This window comes from Primulina eburnea, chromosome 14 (genome assembly GCF_022965805.1).
Source record: "Primulina eburnea isolate SZY01 chromosome 14, ASM2296580v1, whole genome shotgun sequence".
Classification (NCBI taxonomy): Eukaryota; Viridiplantae; Streptophyta; class Magnoliopsida; order Lamiales; family Gesneriaceae; genus Primulina; species Primulina eburnea.
Window position 1 is genome coordinate 15,092,058 of NC_133114.1, and position 15,792 is coordinate 15,107,849.

A 15,792-nucleotide genomic window follows, 5' to 3' on the forward strand; every position below is an offset into this window, starting at 1 on the left:
CTGCTTGTGGGTATTTGAAGGTATTTTATTTGGAAAGGAGTTAAATTATTTAATTTTAAGTTCAATAAGCACTTAAAACAATAAGCGCTTGATTCTGTGTATAGATTCTAATATTACATGAACTACTTATGGGTAGTTTTTTTATGTTCAAGGATATTGTCATTGTCTCTTTTTTATGCTTCTTCGTCTTTTGTGCCAAATTTTTAAGTCCACTGCTACGTTGTCATTAGAAGATGGGCATGCTGCATGCCCACGCCCAAAAGTTTTTATTCTAACAATCCTATTGACAAAAACTTATGGGCGTGGGCATGATATATATATATATATATATATATATATATATATATATATATATACATTGAAAATAATTGGAGAATTAATCATGTGTAGAACTAAGAATTATTTTTGTCTATTAAAACAGCTATCCATGTGCTAGGAAAATAATTTTGAACCGGTTTATGAAATATTACAATACGAATATTAAAGTCAATGTTGCTCTAATAATAGTTGTCACTTATTCAAATACATGGAGTTTATAAATGAAGTCAAGGAGGGCGGTGGGTGCGACAGTCCCTCTCAACTTTTTGCAAAGAGCGTAGTAGGTGGTGGTAGGCTGGGGACGTGTTTTGCATACAACAAATTTGGCCTCTTAAACGGCTGCCACCATATTTTAACTGTCGGGGTATTTTGTTTTTAACTTTTCTTTTCTTAATTAAATACTTGACCGAGGAACACAATAAAATCCAAGTGAGACGGTCTCACATGGGATTCACTCAAAAAAAAAATGTGTTATATATAGATGATAATTAGATAATTGATTTGAATCTGAATTACTTTTATGTATTTGAAACGTCCCTTACTTTTAATAACTTTAAAAATAGAAATAAATACTTTTTAAAACATTTTCTTCTATCCTCAATACCATCCAACATAAAAATAATATTTCATAACTCAAATGCATAAAAATCCATAAATCGTCAACCACAAAATTGTACTTTAATTTTAAAATAAACCAACGACTAAACTTCAAAATAACACATAATATTTTTAAATAAATAATCCTCAAAATGTTTTACTTCAAACTTTAAATCTTAATATAATGCGGAAAATAAAGTCCTTCGGGAGTGTACTGCCGGACCCGATATACTCAAGCGCCAGAATCTCTCTCAAAATCATCATCGCCTTCGATCATCCAAACCTAATGAATCTAAAGACTCGGGACATTCTAAAGATATGTAACAAATAATACATATACCGGCACATGCAGCTTTTAAATAATATTTTAATAAAACAAACTAGCGTAAAAGCTCATAATCATCTATCATATAATAAATCATAAAGCTTTTCATCATCGTATATCATTTTTTAGTGAAGTTTGATCCTTAAAAGTGATCAGCTGTAATCATATCATCATGTTGTCGATTGATCAGTTTTAGCTCACCAAGTACCTGAGGGCGGCGCGTCAGCAACTCTTGTCATTGGGTCGTGGTCAAATATGAAAATACGATCGTTGGGCTACCTCTGGGGTCTTTTCCCTCACGATATCTCTAATCATATCTTGTTTTTGTCACAGCCAATTCACATCTTCCAAAATCTTTTTTCCTTTTCTTTTATTCATAAAATATCGCTTTCCTCCAAAAGTCGTAAAATAGCATTTTTCGAGAAAAATCATACAGTATTTGCATATATCATATTTTCTTCATAACCATTTTAAAATATCAGCATGCGTTATGATTCTTTGGGACACTGTCAGAACTTTCATACTACCCGGGGACATAAAATGATCATTTTACCCTTGGACCTCGAACTTCCTAATTTTGACTTTTTCTTATTTTTATTGACTCGAGCCTATCTCATACAATCATATAAACTTAATTTGACTTCTAATATTTTTCTTAAATGTAAACCCGAGCATTTCGATTTATTGACTTAATAACTAAACCGTGAAGCGTTTTAAACCCGAATTATTTCAGAACTTAATATTTAAATTCTCAAATTTTAAACCTAAGCTTTTCATCTCTAAAATAACCCCGTGAACCACGACCATCCCCCATGAACCATGGTTCGAGCTCATTATTTTTCTCAAGCCATTTTCGAACCATTATTTCTTTCTTAAGTCATTGTTTCTAAATTAACCGAGCCACCCTCGAGCCAGCCTTGGACCAGACCAGTCCCTAGCCCCTTTCCTAGGACCCTAATGACCCTACTATACCAGCCCCTGACCAGCCCTAACCGTGCACAGTCACCTCGCTTAGACTCCCAAAATAACCGAGCCCTAAACTTCCATCCTTGTGGCCGCAACTCCCTTCCTTCGTCTTTCAGCGAGCTACCCATGCTAGGACTCTTCCTAGCCCTAGGACGCAGCCCTCACGATGGTGCCAGATAATTCCTTCGGCCCTAACCTCCAGAACTGATCATAGATATCGTGTTGTGGCCTAGGAGCCTGCTGAAACTGCTGTTCAATGAAACGAGTCATGCTCTCCAATCCACGCGTAGCAGCATCCCCATTAGGAGGCGGGGATGCATTAACATGACGATCCTCAACATTCTTTGTTTGCCTATCAGTACTAGGTGCACGTTTAGGAGGCATTATATCTGAACATTTTCCAAATTCTAACATAACCAACATGCATTTAAATCTAAGTTTTCTAATCATGCAACATATATTAATCTATTTTATCAATTTTTAAGCATATAAACATATATTCTCATAGAGCTATTAAATATTTGACATAAACATATAATTTATGTAATCATGCAGTTATCATCATAAAAATCATATAAAGCATTTAAACTTATAGATTTGAGGCTTGACGACTGAGCTTCTCGGCACTGATGGTGGCACAACCCTTTTACAAGAACATTGCTCTGATACGAACTGAAACGTCCACTACTCGTTTTGCTTAAAAAGTACTAAGATTTTTTTTAAAAAAAAAACCTCACAAACTTCGGCCGATGCATAAATAGATATAAAAATATTTTTGACACCATTTTAAAAATAAATCAACCTACTATAATTGAAATTCAAAGGAAATAATTTTAAAAACACAAAATCGTCAAATGTTTGCAAAGCATAACTTATCAATAAAGCTATATCGATCAACCTCTCAAAAACCACTCAAAAGCATAAATAAAAAGTCTTAAAAATCTTTAACATAAACTTAAAATCATAAGTCATAATCATAATGCGGAAAATCTAGCACTAGTCCTCGGGTTATGTGCACTTTCAGTCCAGTTAGATCAACCATCAAGACCTTCACTACCATCAACATCATACTCACCTGCATCGATCACACATAATGAGTCTAAAGACTCAACACACCATATTCTTAATGTTGGGGATCGATGTAGAGTTTAGAGGGGGGTGAATAAACTCTTCTCCTTTGATGATAATTTTTACAAAATGTGCTAGAATCCTGTTAGAGATTGTAGCTGTTCTTGTTCGAGTGTAATTCCAGCAGATCACAAAAGTAAGTACGGAAACGATCCGATGGAGTAGGGTGAAAAAAGTAATAATAGTAGGCAATAAAACAGTAGTTATTTCTGGAAGTTCGAAGATAAAATCTTCTACGTCTCCCCTTCTTCTGTTTCCAGAAGGTATCACTAAAAGACTTTGGATTTTACAGTACAATACTTGCACACACCCACTTCAGTAGGGCTTATCTTTTGCCTACTGAAACTCTTAGTAACTAAACACAAAATGACTCAGTATAACAAAGTTCTGGAAAAGACTCTTTTCCAGTTTACAAACTCTTCTCGAAATATAGTAAAGTGTTTTGCTTGAAGAGATGAAGAAATAGCAGTACAAGATGATCTCAAAAGATCAGATGTAAAATAAGAAGCGTGTACTACTTTTCTACAAGTTTGAGCTTAGAAGATGGTGATTGATTCGCGGTTGCTCAAAGTAGCGTTGGATAGATAAAAGATCAGTAGTGTTTCTCCAAGTGGTTTTGATCCATATATATAGATAACTTGAATCCAACGTCTATAATAAAAAACGGCTCTTTTGGTGTCTGAAAGAAACAACTTTATTCCTTAAATGGATCCTGCAAAAAGCTTTCAACACAATCAATCTTGTTACTTACTAAAATGGGTAAATCGAATTAAATGACTTAATACAACATTTAATGGTGCAATAAATACTTGTACTCGATAAAGTAAAGGTAACTTTTAAGACTACTTCCGTTAGCATAGAAAACGTGAAGTTATCTAAGTTCTGAAAACTTAGTCCTGCTTTTATATTGTCTACTTGTAGAACCCGTAAATTGGACTGCGTATAAGTCATGCATAATTCTAGTATTTAAAAGAAAAATGATTTTTATCGTATGAGTATTTAAATTCTTTTCTTTACATTTATTTATTTTACGCAGTAGTTTAATTGTTATCTTTTCAGTTAAATAAGTGAGGCCGGATTGGAGATGGAGTATTGAGATAAGTTAATAAAGACTTATTTTATTTAAGAAGGGTTAATTTAGCATGTTAGTAAATATATTTTAAAAAGTTGGCATGCATGCCAATTATTAAATTTCTTTGGTATGTTATTAAATTATTTTAAAGCATAAAATGCATGTTTATTCCATCAATTTATGTTTAATTATTTTTATGCATTTTATGCATAATTCATGCATGGTAGAATTTAATTCATGAAATTTTAAAAGTTCACGCATTAGGATTTTTAGATGCATTTCACGTTCGAACGAGGATCGAAGACCGAGGAATTTTCAGGAAAATTATTTTATTACTCGATTTGTTTTTTTTAATTAAGTGGGAACGTTTTTAAGTATATTTTTCAAAAATGGGAATTTTTGGGTGTTTTTACCCGTAAGATTTTATTTTTAATCGGTACGCAAATTTTATCGAATCGGGGGACTTTTTAATGGTTCGGCTAATATTTTAAAAATCTTTTCAACTCGATATATTTTTCGGGAGCGTGTTTGAATTTAATGGGCCCACTTTTAAGCTTATTGAGCTTAATACTCTTTTAAAATTTTAATTAAATAATTGAGAGCCCATTAACCATTTGTTTACTATTTATTAAGCTCCTAAATCACTAATTAACCTAAACCTAAGAGCACCCTAGCCGACACCTCCCTCAGCTGCACTTTTCCTCTCGGTTTCCCCATCAGCAGCCCAAGGAAAATCATCGGCCGCCCGAATTCTTTCATAGAAGAATTCTCCCGGGTCTCCCCCTCATCGTTGTGCTCTCCAAACATCTTAAGGCACGTCTTGTATCATTTTTCTGCATCATACACATTAATATATATACCGTTGATGGTGTGCTTGCATGAAAACTCTCAATCCAATCATGAGCATGAAGGGTGACTGATTTTCCATGGGTTTTGTTTGCATTCTTTATTTGTTGTTCATGATTTTCTGAGTTACGTGCAAGGGGCTGCCAACGTTTGACGTTTAGGGGCTGGTGAGGATGAGAGAGCAGAGATCTAAGTGCTGGAGTCGAGTAGAAGTCGAGATCTAGCCTAGGGAGTAGCAGATCCGGTCGAGTTGTAGCGTTTGAGGGTATTTGGGTACTAGATCGGGAGCTTTTGGGGTGTTAGCTGTGCATGGCTCGTCACCAGCCTTGAAGCCGATCCTATTGGGTCTGTGGAAGGGCTAGGAAAGGGCTGAGCATAGCTGGCCTTGTTCCTTAGGTAGATCGAAGGGCTCGAGTAGTTGTTCTTGGAAGAGGCTCGATCTTTGTAGGTGTTCAGGTTGCTCAGCAAATTCATGCTTCGGTTAGGCATGGTTTAGGAGATTTATAAGGATGATTGGTGGCCCTTAAGGTCTGGACACGTGAGGATGATAGGAGTGGACCGAATTATTGAAGAGGTGGGGTTGTTTTGGGAAAGGGTAGTGCATGAGGTGGCGTAACAAGAAGGGCCGAGGGATTTGTTCATGTTCTGAATTAACAGCGAAGGTTTTAGGCCTAATATTGTGGTATTACAAGCTTCGTAATGTTTTTAAGATATAATAGTAAGTTGGGAAATTTTCGGGTAAGTTTCGAATTAAAACCGGGACCCCGATCCAAGTTCTTAAACGAGTCGGTTAAGTTTGGTTTTAGGCTCGAATTTATGTTTAGGAATGCCTTTAGATATGTTTTGGGACGTTGTAAGGAGTTTGGTAAGCTTCGGGTCAATTTTAGAGGTCCAGGGTGGAAACGATAATATTTGGGTTTCCATGGGCAAAATGGTCATTTTGCACCCGGGGAGAGATTTTGGTCCTAGCAGCGCCCTGAGCACAAATCATGATATTTTTAAATGTTCATGCATCACGTTTACGATTTTTTACGCTATTATATTATAATAATTATGGTGCATGCTTAATTTAAAGGAATTAAGTGAGAAAGTGAAGAGCACTCCGTCTCCGCCGCGCCGCATAGTTGTTTTGTTTGTTTTCTGTCAAAACAAACCAAGGCATGTTTATATCTTCTTTCACTCTTCAATCAAGTCATATAGATATTTTTAAATATCGCAAGTACATGATTTTAATGCAAGAAAATCGAAATTGTTCATATTTAATTATGTTGGTTAATTATATTATGTGGAAAAATATTCAAATTTTGAGATTTATGCGATATTGCTTGTGGTCACTTTACTATCATGATTAAATCCGGTCGCCAGTTACCGGTCCGGTCGTCAGTTACCGGTTATGAGAGCATTACTAAGTCCTGTCGCCAGTTACAGGCCCGGTCGCCAGTTACCGGTCAGTTCAGTTGTTTCACCCAGTACTGTGGCAGTGGTCTGATCAGACGTACATTACTAAGTCCTGTCGCCAGTTACAGGCCCGGTCGCCAGTTACCGGTCATTTCAGTTCAGGGACCACTTGCGTAGACCATAATCTCACCAAGAAAATTATTACAAATTATTTCATTACAGGACTCCAAGGAGCAACCATTTTCACGATGATATTTTCAGTTCAGTTATGCACGTAGTATAATTACTATGGAAATGATAGTTTCGTTATGCCTCATGACATGATCATTTTACTCCCATGCAAATTTTATTTTATTATTTACTCGTTATTTATGATATATGCATGCTGAGTCTTTAGGCTCACTAGACTTGATTGTTGTAGGTACTGATGATGTCGGGGCTGAGGGCGGGACGAGTGAGCAGGCTCGAGTCGGCAGTAGTAGGACCCGAGGACCTCATTTTTCAGCATTTATTATTTTATGATCAAATATTTTTATCTGTCGTCGGATTATTTTTTTACGGTTATTTTGCAAACATTGAATACTTCCGCTGCCATTTTTAAACCTTTAACTTTATTTATCAATTTAATTATGAATGAGGCCTGGTATTTATTTAAAGAGAAAATTTTCAAATTTTTCCGCAAATTTTCAAACACGAATTTTCGGGCCTTCACAGTTGGTATCAGAGCCAGGTTCTGTAAAGGGTTGTACTACTACTGACCACGAGAAGCTCATGAAGTCACGTCTTTGGTCTGTAAGTTTTACATTTGTGCATTTTATTCAAAGCATGAATTATTTAAACAGCATGATTTCATGAAATATTTTACGTTCAGATTTTATTATTCAGTATTTACTTAAATTTAAGAAATTAGGGAATTATGCATGTTGGTTACGTTTGGGTTATATGTATGGAACAGTATGCCTCCTAGACGCATCCTTGAGCGCACGAGAGATGATGATCGCCGTCATGAAGACGGTGCTCAGAGGCAGGAGGGAAATGCACCTCTACCCCCACCGGACATAAATAAGAATTTCGCTATTGGGCATTAGGAGAGGTCGTAAATTATTTGACTATATTAATTTTTGGGTTAGTAGTACTGATGTTCTACTTATGGGCCATAAGTTAAACTTAAAAATTATGAATGCTTTTGAGACTTGTAGAATTTCTAAGAAATTATTAATGGTTCTTGGTTGCTAATCAAGTAAATTTTTGATGATTTCATATAAGCAATAGCGATTCGAAGACTACGACAATCTTTAGGATTATAAATGTACAATTTGAGGATTTTAATTATCTATGGAAATGTAAGATTAATTATGAGAATTTATTTAGGATGCATGCTCTACATAGTTGGATTTAAGGATCGAATTGCGGAAATTGAGAATTTTAAGGATTAAATGCGAACTTTTGAGAAATTGGAATTTTAAGTATTTATATAAATGTAAGACGTGTTATGAGAATTAATTTTGGGTTTAATAAACTTAATACTGTTGAACCTTATGATACGGGAAATCTATAAAATGAAATTGGGAATACTGAGGACTAATGAGTAATTGTGGAATTTTTGAAATTTAGGGAAAAATTGGACGACATTCGAGGAAAGTAAGAATTAATTATACAATTTTAAGAAATTTGAGAACTTATTTAGTAGTAAGTGAGAATTGAACGGTTTAATTGGTAGGAATTTTCGGTTATTTAGGCTCGAAGGAAATATAGAATATTAAAATATTTGGGTTATAATATTATAATGAATTGTAACCAAGGACATTGTAGGGTGAATCAATCTTAAGCTTGAAAATTTAAGAGTTAGTGAAATAATGTTGTGGCAAATTAAGAATTTAAAGTGATGGCAATTTAAGGTAAATTTGATCGGTTAGTCAAGTTATAAGGATAAACATTGAGTTAGTAAATTTTTGGGAACATAAGTTTGATGTGTCACAAGTTTTAGTCATGATCTTAACAGTTAAGATTATACCTTGTGAGAATTTAAAATTTTTAGGAAAGTTGGGTGCGATGATGGTTAGTTTAATTGGTAGACACACGTAAGAGGTGAGGTAGACACCTTGTCTTGAGAAATTGTGGAAGTCATTAACAAACTTGGGACTAAACGGATATGTGTATTGGAATTATTTTATTCAAAGCTATTTGGATTAGGTAAGTTTGAATTTCAAATTTATGGGATATTTGCTCATACGGAAATTTTGGGTGAAATAAAAACAAAAGGGAATTAGTTGTGTTCAATATAAGTTATCAATTGAGGAATATTAAGATTTTTTTTTTATCAAGTAAGGAATCTAAAAGCTTGATATGGGGATTCTAGAGTTCTATGGGTTATAAGTAAAATTGATTTATTAAAGTTAGTCTAATGCTACCATGGGATAACTTATTAAGCTTATATGCTAAAATTAAGTAAGCATTAAGGATACATAAGAATGCGACACTTGTTCTAATGAGGAAGTTCAGAGTCCCAGGCCTTTAAGCATTAAGGATACATAAGAATGCGACACTTGTTCCAATGAGGAAGTTTAGAGTCCCAGGCCTCAACTAGATTGTAATTGGGAAGATGATAGTTGAGCAGGTAATTGATGCTAGAAGTGTTATTATTAAGGTAGAAGGTCAATGTTGTATAATTGAGTTTTATGGATTAACGTTATTCGAGGTTTAAGATTTACAACGATTTCACCCGGGATGCACTTGTAAATAATAAGTTACGTAAGTTTAGTGCCGTAAGATAAAGATTCGATTCCAGGATTTTAGGCTAATACTACTATGAGATTGAAATAAGGTGAAACCTTTAAGCGTTCTACTGAGAATAGTAGTCGATCAGTAAATTTTGGTACAAAGGTTTCTTAAGTCGAACTGTATAAATGCTAATATAATAGGTCATTGAACATCTTGGGTATATTATAAGGAAAGTAAGGTGCGTTAAATTTGGACATCCATCTCTAGTATGAGAAACTGCGGGATAAGTCAAAATTCGGGGCTATAGTTGAATAGAACTAAGTCATCATAAGTTGTTTTAAGTTGCGATTCACAAACGAGGATTTCGATAGACAAATTTATTTAGGATTGAGGAGACGTAAGGACAGCTTAATATTTATCTTAGTAGAGTAGCGCATCAGAAGCGTGGATTATTAGGATTCTAGAAATAAGAGTCTAAACTTTTTGTTTATAAGGATGAGCGAATTTCGAGGACGAAATTTCTCTTAAGGGGGGAAGGATTGTAGAACCCGTAAATTGGACTGCGTATAAGCCATGCATAATTCTAGTATTTAAAAGTAAAATGATTTTTATTCTATGAGTATTTAAATTCTTTTCTTTACATTTATTTATTTTACGCAGTAGTTTAATTGTTATCTTTTCAGTTAAATAAGTGAGGCCGGACTGGAGATGGAGTATTGAGATAAGTTAATAAAGACTTATTTTATTTAAGAAGGGTTAATTTAGCATGTTAGTAAATATATTTTAAAAAGTTGGCATGCATGCAAATTATTAAATTTCTTTGGTATGTTATTAAATTATTTTAAAGCATAAAATGCATGTTTATTCCATCAATTTATGTTTAATTATTTTTATGCATTTTATGCATAATTCATGCATGGTAGAATTTAATTCATGAAATTTTAAAAGTTCACGCATTAGGATTTTTAGATGCATTTCACGTTCGAACGAGGATCGAAGACCGAGGAATTTTCAGGAAAATTATTTTATTACTCGATTTGTTTTTTTTAATTAAGTGGGAACGTTTTTAAGTGTATTTTTCAAAAATGGGAATTTTTGGGTGTTTTTACCCGTAAGATTTTATTTTTAATCGGTACGCAAATTTTATCGAATCGGGGGACTTTTTAATGGTTCGGCTAATATTTTAAAAACCTTTTCAACTCGATATATTTTTCGGGAGCGTGTTTGAATTTAATGGGCCCACTTTTAAGCTTATTGAGCTTAATACTCTTTTAAAATTTTAATTAAATAATTGAGAGCCCATTAACCATTTGTTTACTATTTATTAAGCTCCTAAATCACTAATTAACCTAAACCTAAGAGCACACTAGCCGACACCTCCCTCAGCTGCACTTTTCCTCTCGGTTTCCCCATCAGCAGCCCAAGGAAAATCATCGGCCGCCCCAATTCTTTCATAGAAGAATTCTCCCGGGTCTCCCCCTCATCGTTGTGCTCTCCAAACATCTTAAGGCACGTCTTGTATCATTTTTCTGCATCATACACGTTAATATATATACCGTTGATGGTGTGCTTGCATGAAAACTCTCAATCCAATCATGAGCATGAAGGGTGACTGATTTTCCATGGGTTTTGTTTGCATTCTTTATTTGTTGTTCATGATTTTCTGAGTTACGTGCAAGGGGCTGCCAACGTTTGACGTTTAGGGGCTGGTGAGGATGAGAGAGCAGAGATCTAAGTGCTGGAGTCGAGTAGAAGTCGAGATCTAGCCTAGGGAGGAGCAGATCCGGTCGAGTTGTAGCGTTTGAGGGTATTTGGGTACTAGATCGGGAGCTTTTGGGGTGTTAGCTGTGCATGGCTCGTCACCAGCCTTGAAGCCGATCCTATTGGGTCTGTGGAAGGGCTAGGAAAGGGCTGAGCATAGCTGGCCTTGTTCCTTAGGTAGATCGAAGGGCTCGAGTAGTTGTTCTTGGAAGAGGCTCGATCTTTGTAGGTGTTCAGGTTGCTCAGCAAATTCATGCTTCGGTTAGGCATGGTTTAGGAGATTTATAAAGATGATTGGTGGCCCTTAAGGTCTGGACACGTGAGGATGATAGGAGTGGACCGAATTATTGAAGAGGTGGGGTTGTTTTGGGAAAGGGTAGTGCATGAGGTGGCGTAACAAGAAGGGCCGAGGGATTTGTTCATGTTCTGAATTAACAGCGAAGGTTTTAGGCCTAATATTGTGGTATTACAAGCTTCGTAATGTTTTTAAGATAATAATAGTAAGTTGGGAAATTTTCGGGTAAGTTTCGAATTAAAACCGGGACCCCGATCCAAGTTCTTAAACGAGTCGGTTAAGTTTGGTTTTAGGCTCGAATTTATGTTTAGGAATGCCTTTAGATATGTTTTGGGACGTTGTAAGGAGTTTGGTAAGCTTCGGGTCAATTTTAGAGGTCCAGGGTGGAAACGATAATATTTGGGTTTCCATGGGCAAAATGGTCATTTTGCACCCGGGGAGAGATTTTGGTCCTAGCAGCGCCCTGAGCACAAATCATGATATTTTTAAATGTTCATGCATCACGTTTACGATTTTTTACGCTATTATATTATAATAATTATGGTGCATGCTTAATTTAAAGGAATTAAGTGAGAAAGTGAAGAGCACTCCGTCTCCGCCGCGCCGCATAGTTGTTTTGTTTGTTTTCTGTCAAAACAAACCAAGGCATGTTTATATCTTCTTTCACTCTTCAATCAAGCCATATAGATATTTTTAAATATCGCAAGTACATGATTTTAATGCAAGAAAATCGAAATTGTTCATATTTAATTATGTTGGTTAATTATATTATGTGGAAAAATATTCAAATTTTGAGATTTATGCGATATTGCTTGTGGTCACTTTAATATCATGATTAAATCCGGTCGCCAGTTACCGGTCCGGTCGTCAGTTACCGGTTATGAGAGCATTACTAAGTCCTGTCGCCAGTTACAGGCCCGGTCGCCAGTTACCGGTCAGTTCAGTTGTTTCACCCTAGTACTGTGGCAGTGGTCTGATCAGACGTACATTACTAAGTCCTGTCGCCAGTTACAGGCCCGGTCGCCAGTTACCGGTCATTTCAGTTCAGGGACCACTTGCGTAGACCATAATCTCACCAAGAAAATTATTACAAATTATTTCATTACAGGACTCCAAGGAGCAACCATTTTCACGATGATATTTTCAGTTCAGTTATGCACGTAGTATAATTACTATGGAAATGATATTTTTCGTTATGCCTCATGACATGATCATTTTACTCCCATGCAAATTTTATTTTATTATTTACTCGTTATTTATGATATATGCATGCTGAGTCTTTAGGCTCACTAGACTTGATTGTTGTAGGTACTGATGATGTCGGGGCTGAGGGCGGGACGAGTGAGCAGGCTCGAGTCGGCAGTAGTAGGACCCGAGGACCTCATTTTTCAGCATTTATTATTTTATGATCAAATATTTTTATCTGTCGTCGGATTATTTTTTTACGGTTATTTTGCAAACATTGAATACTTCCGCTGCCATTTTTAAACCTTTAACTTTATTTATCAATTTATTATGAATGAGGCCTGGTATTTATTTAAAGAGAAAATTTTCAAATTTTTCCGCAAATTTTCAAACACGAATTTTCGGGCCTTCACACTACTGATTTTAACTAACAGCCTGCTGGTTTTGATTCGTATCGCCACAATAAATTTAGGTCTAACAATTTCCACCTTTGTGGTGATGCCAAAACCTGGATGTTAGCAAAGATAGATAACGACAATATAAGACAAAAATATATAAAGATACTTAAACAATTAAGGTTTAAGTTATCAATGTCAATGTCTCTGAAAATAATTTCAACATCCTGATTATCAGCATTAAGATCTCATCCTCTGCCAAGTCTCCAATTCTTCTAACTTCTGGTTGACTTCCTTGTGTTTCTTCCCCCATTTTGGCATCATCGGCAATGACTTGAGCAATTTGGTGGTCCATACTCCCAGAGAGATTCATTATTCCATTGTTGAGCATCTCCAGATATGGTGTTTGATGAGATACTCGTTCACTTAGATTATTAAGAGATTGAGATTGAAACTCAATCTTGGCATCCATTAACTCCATTGTAGGAGAAACTGAACGAATAACATCATCATGGTCGGTGAGTCGTTGAAAAATGTCAGTTTGTCCGAGCATGATAGCACCTTGACTTCTGGAAACAGCATATCTAAAAACAGCTGTCTCAGCATGCATCTTGTTAACAGATTCCATCGTGCGAAATATCTCTTTAGAGATACGGTCTCGGAAAAACTGTGTGCCACTCACTTCTGCGGCATGTTCACGCGTTATTTGCTTAACCATCTCCGATAGATTGTTGAGATTTCTTTGCAGAGCTTCTATCTCAAATTCCATGTTAAAGATTTCTGGTTCCGGAGAAGGAGTTCTGGTGAGCATACGCTGTCTGATTTCGGCAACATGGGCAATATGAGCAGCAGAGTCAGAAACAGATACAACCAATTCAGTAGAGACTGGAAGCTGTTGTGGAGCAGTAGGAGGGATTGTGTCCAGCAGAACAGTAGAAGAACCAGGTTCAGCAGAGATTGTTTCTGGATCAGTAGGAGGGATTTGTGCTGCAATAGTTTCCTCAGCAGCAGATGGAGCAGGAGAAGGGACTTCAAGATCATTAATTTGTTCAGAAGCAGATTCTCGTCGTGGTGAACATTTTCAGTTGTTTCCAGTGGTTGCTCCGAGGGGGTGAGTTCAGATGACCTATGCAGGAGAGCTAACATTTCTGCTTGATGTTCAGTAGAGAATTTCTCAAGATTTGGTAAAGAATGATCATCTGAAACTTCCATGGGTTGGGGTTCGTGTGAGGGTTATGAGGAGAACACATCCTGATTTGATTGAGGTGGAGCAGCAGTAGAAACAATGGACTGAATGACCTCATCCACCGAGGCCAGCTCTTGAACAGATATCAATGACGATGATCGAGTAGGCATATCTAGTTTTGCAGGAGTACTTGAGACCTTTGCGTTTACGGGAGGTGTGGTCCTTTCCTCAACTGGCTGTAACTGCAAAAGTTCAGGAACCATGCCTAATTTGTATGAAAAAGGCTTAGCAAAAGCCTGCTCTCGAATGTGAATCTGTTCAATCAACAAAGTCAATTTATCAGAGATAAGCTTGATAATATTCTGATCATGAGAAGCACTATGACTCATTGGATCAAAATTAGACTTTAGTGTGACACTTCGATCCGTTTACAATAAAATAGCAGCGGAATTTAAAATTTTGTTTCAAATGGAAGGAGTTTCAAATACATTACCATAAAATGTTTAAAGGTAACTACATGATCATTCAAATGATATAACAAAAATACAAAATATCATTCCTATGATCATGTTCCAAAAATGCTTGCAAATAACATCTTCCTTCCAACTTCGTATGCATATGACTCCGGGCCACAATCAACGTCCTGGTCCGTCGCTCTTATCTGCATCACATGAAATAACTGAAATGAGTATAAAACTCAGCAAGTGGAACTCTTACATAGCAATGATACATAGTATACTCTGTAAAACATGGCTTTGAAAAACTTTAAATACCATCAACTCTGAAACATGAATATCATAGCAATAGCATAACAATGAGATGGTATTTCTCTTTACTATGGTGGATTGATATCAATAGTAACTCTGTCTGTGGTGCTCGTATCCCATCGATATAAATCGACAACTCTGAGGGATATAAGCCTATGGTCGTTGATCAACTAATTGCATGCAATCTCTGACTATGTATCTATCAATCCATAAAACATTTAAACTCTTTCTTTGGGACATTTCATCAAACACTTTGATATTCTTTCTCTTTTGTATTCCCTTCTCATATTTGAGACATCAATTGCCTCCACAATATACAACAAAGGTATCAATACATAATAGTGAATCAAATGAAGGGAATAACACAATAAAACCTTTGAAACACAATACATAAATAATCATGTGAGCACAACGGATGAAATTCCACTTACAAACCACTAGAACACCTTCACTAATCTCTTGGTTGAAATCCTACAACAATAATCCATATAAAGAACCATCAACATTTCAATAACCAAAAACCCATGTCAATTAACCCATAAATCCAACCAAATCGACAAACCTGTAACATCTCTCCCCCAAAACCAAGAAATAACTAAACCAAAAGATTTACCTTAGCTCCTTGAACAACCAAGAACCTTGATCTCTCAACAAATAACCACCAAGAAGCAAGAATCAAAGGTAGAAAATGAAAGAAATGAGGGAAACCCTAGGCTCTAAGGAGAGATATTTCGAAAATGAGGGAAAAGAAGTGAGGGAAATGAAGTCAACTCATTCAATTTATCACTTAAGATCCGAAATCCAAATCTGCTGTGCGCGACCGCGGTTGCGC

At 35.9% G+C, this 15,792-nt stretch overlaps 1 long non-coding RNA gene across 1 annotated transcript; it reads left to right on the forward strand.

Moving 5' to 3' along the window:
- The first annotated feature begins 4,809 nt into the window (after positions 1–4,809).
- LOC140813331 (uncharacterized) lies at positions 4,810–12,933 on the forward strand. The gene is made up of 5 exons (XR_012113895.1): positions 4,810–5,219; positions 6,328–6,410; positions 7,072–10,880; positions 11,990–12,072; positions 12,736–12,933. It is a non-coding gene; the product is annotated as an uncharacterized lncRNA (long non-coding RNA).
- Positions 12,934–15,792: the final 2,859 nt, after the last annotated feature.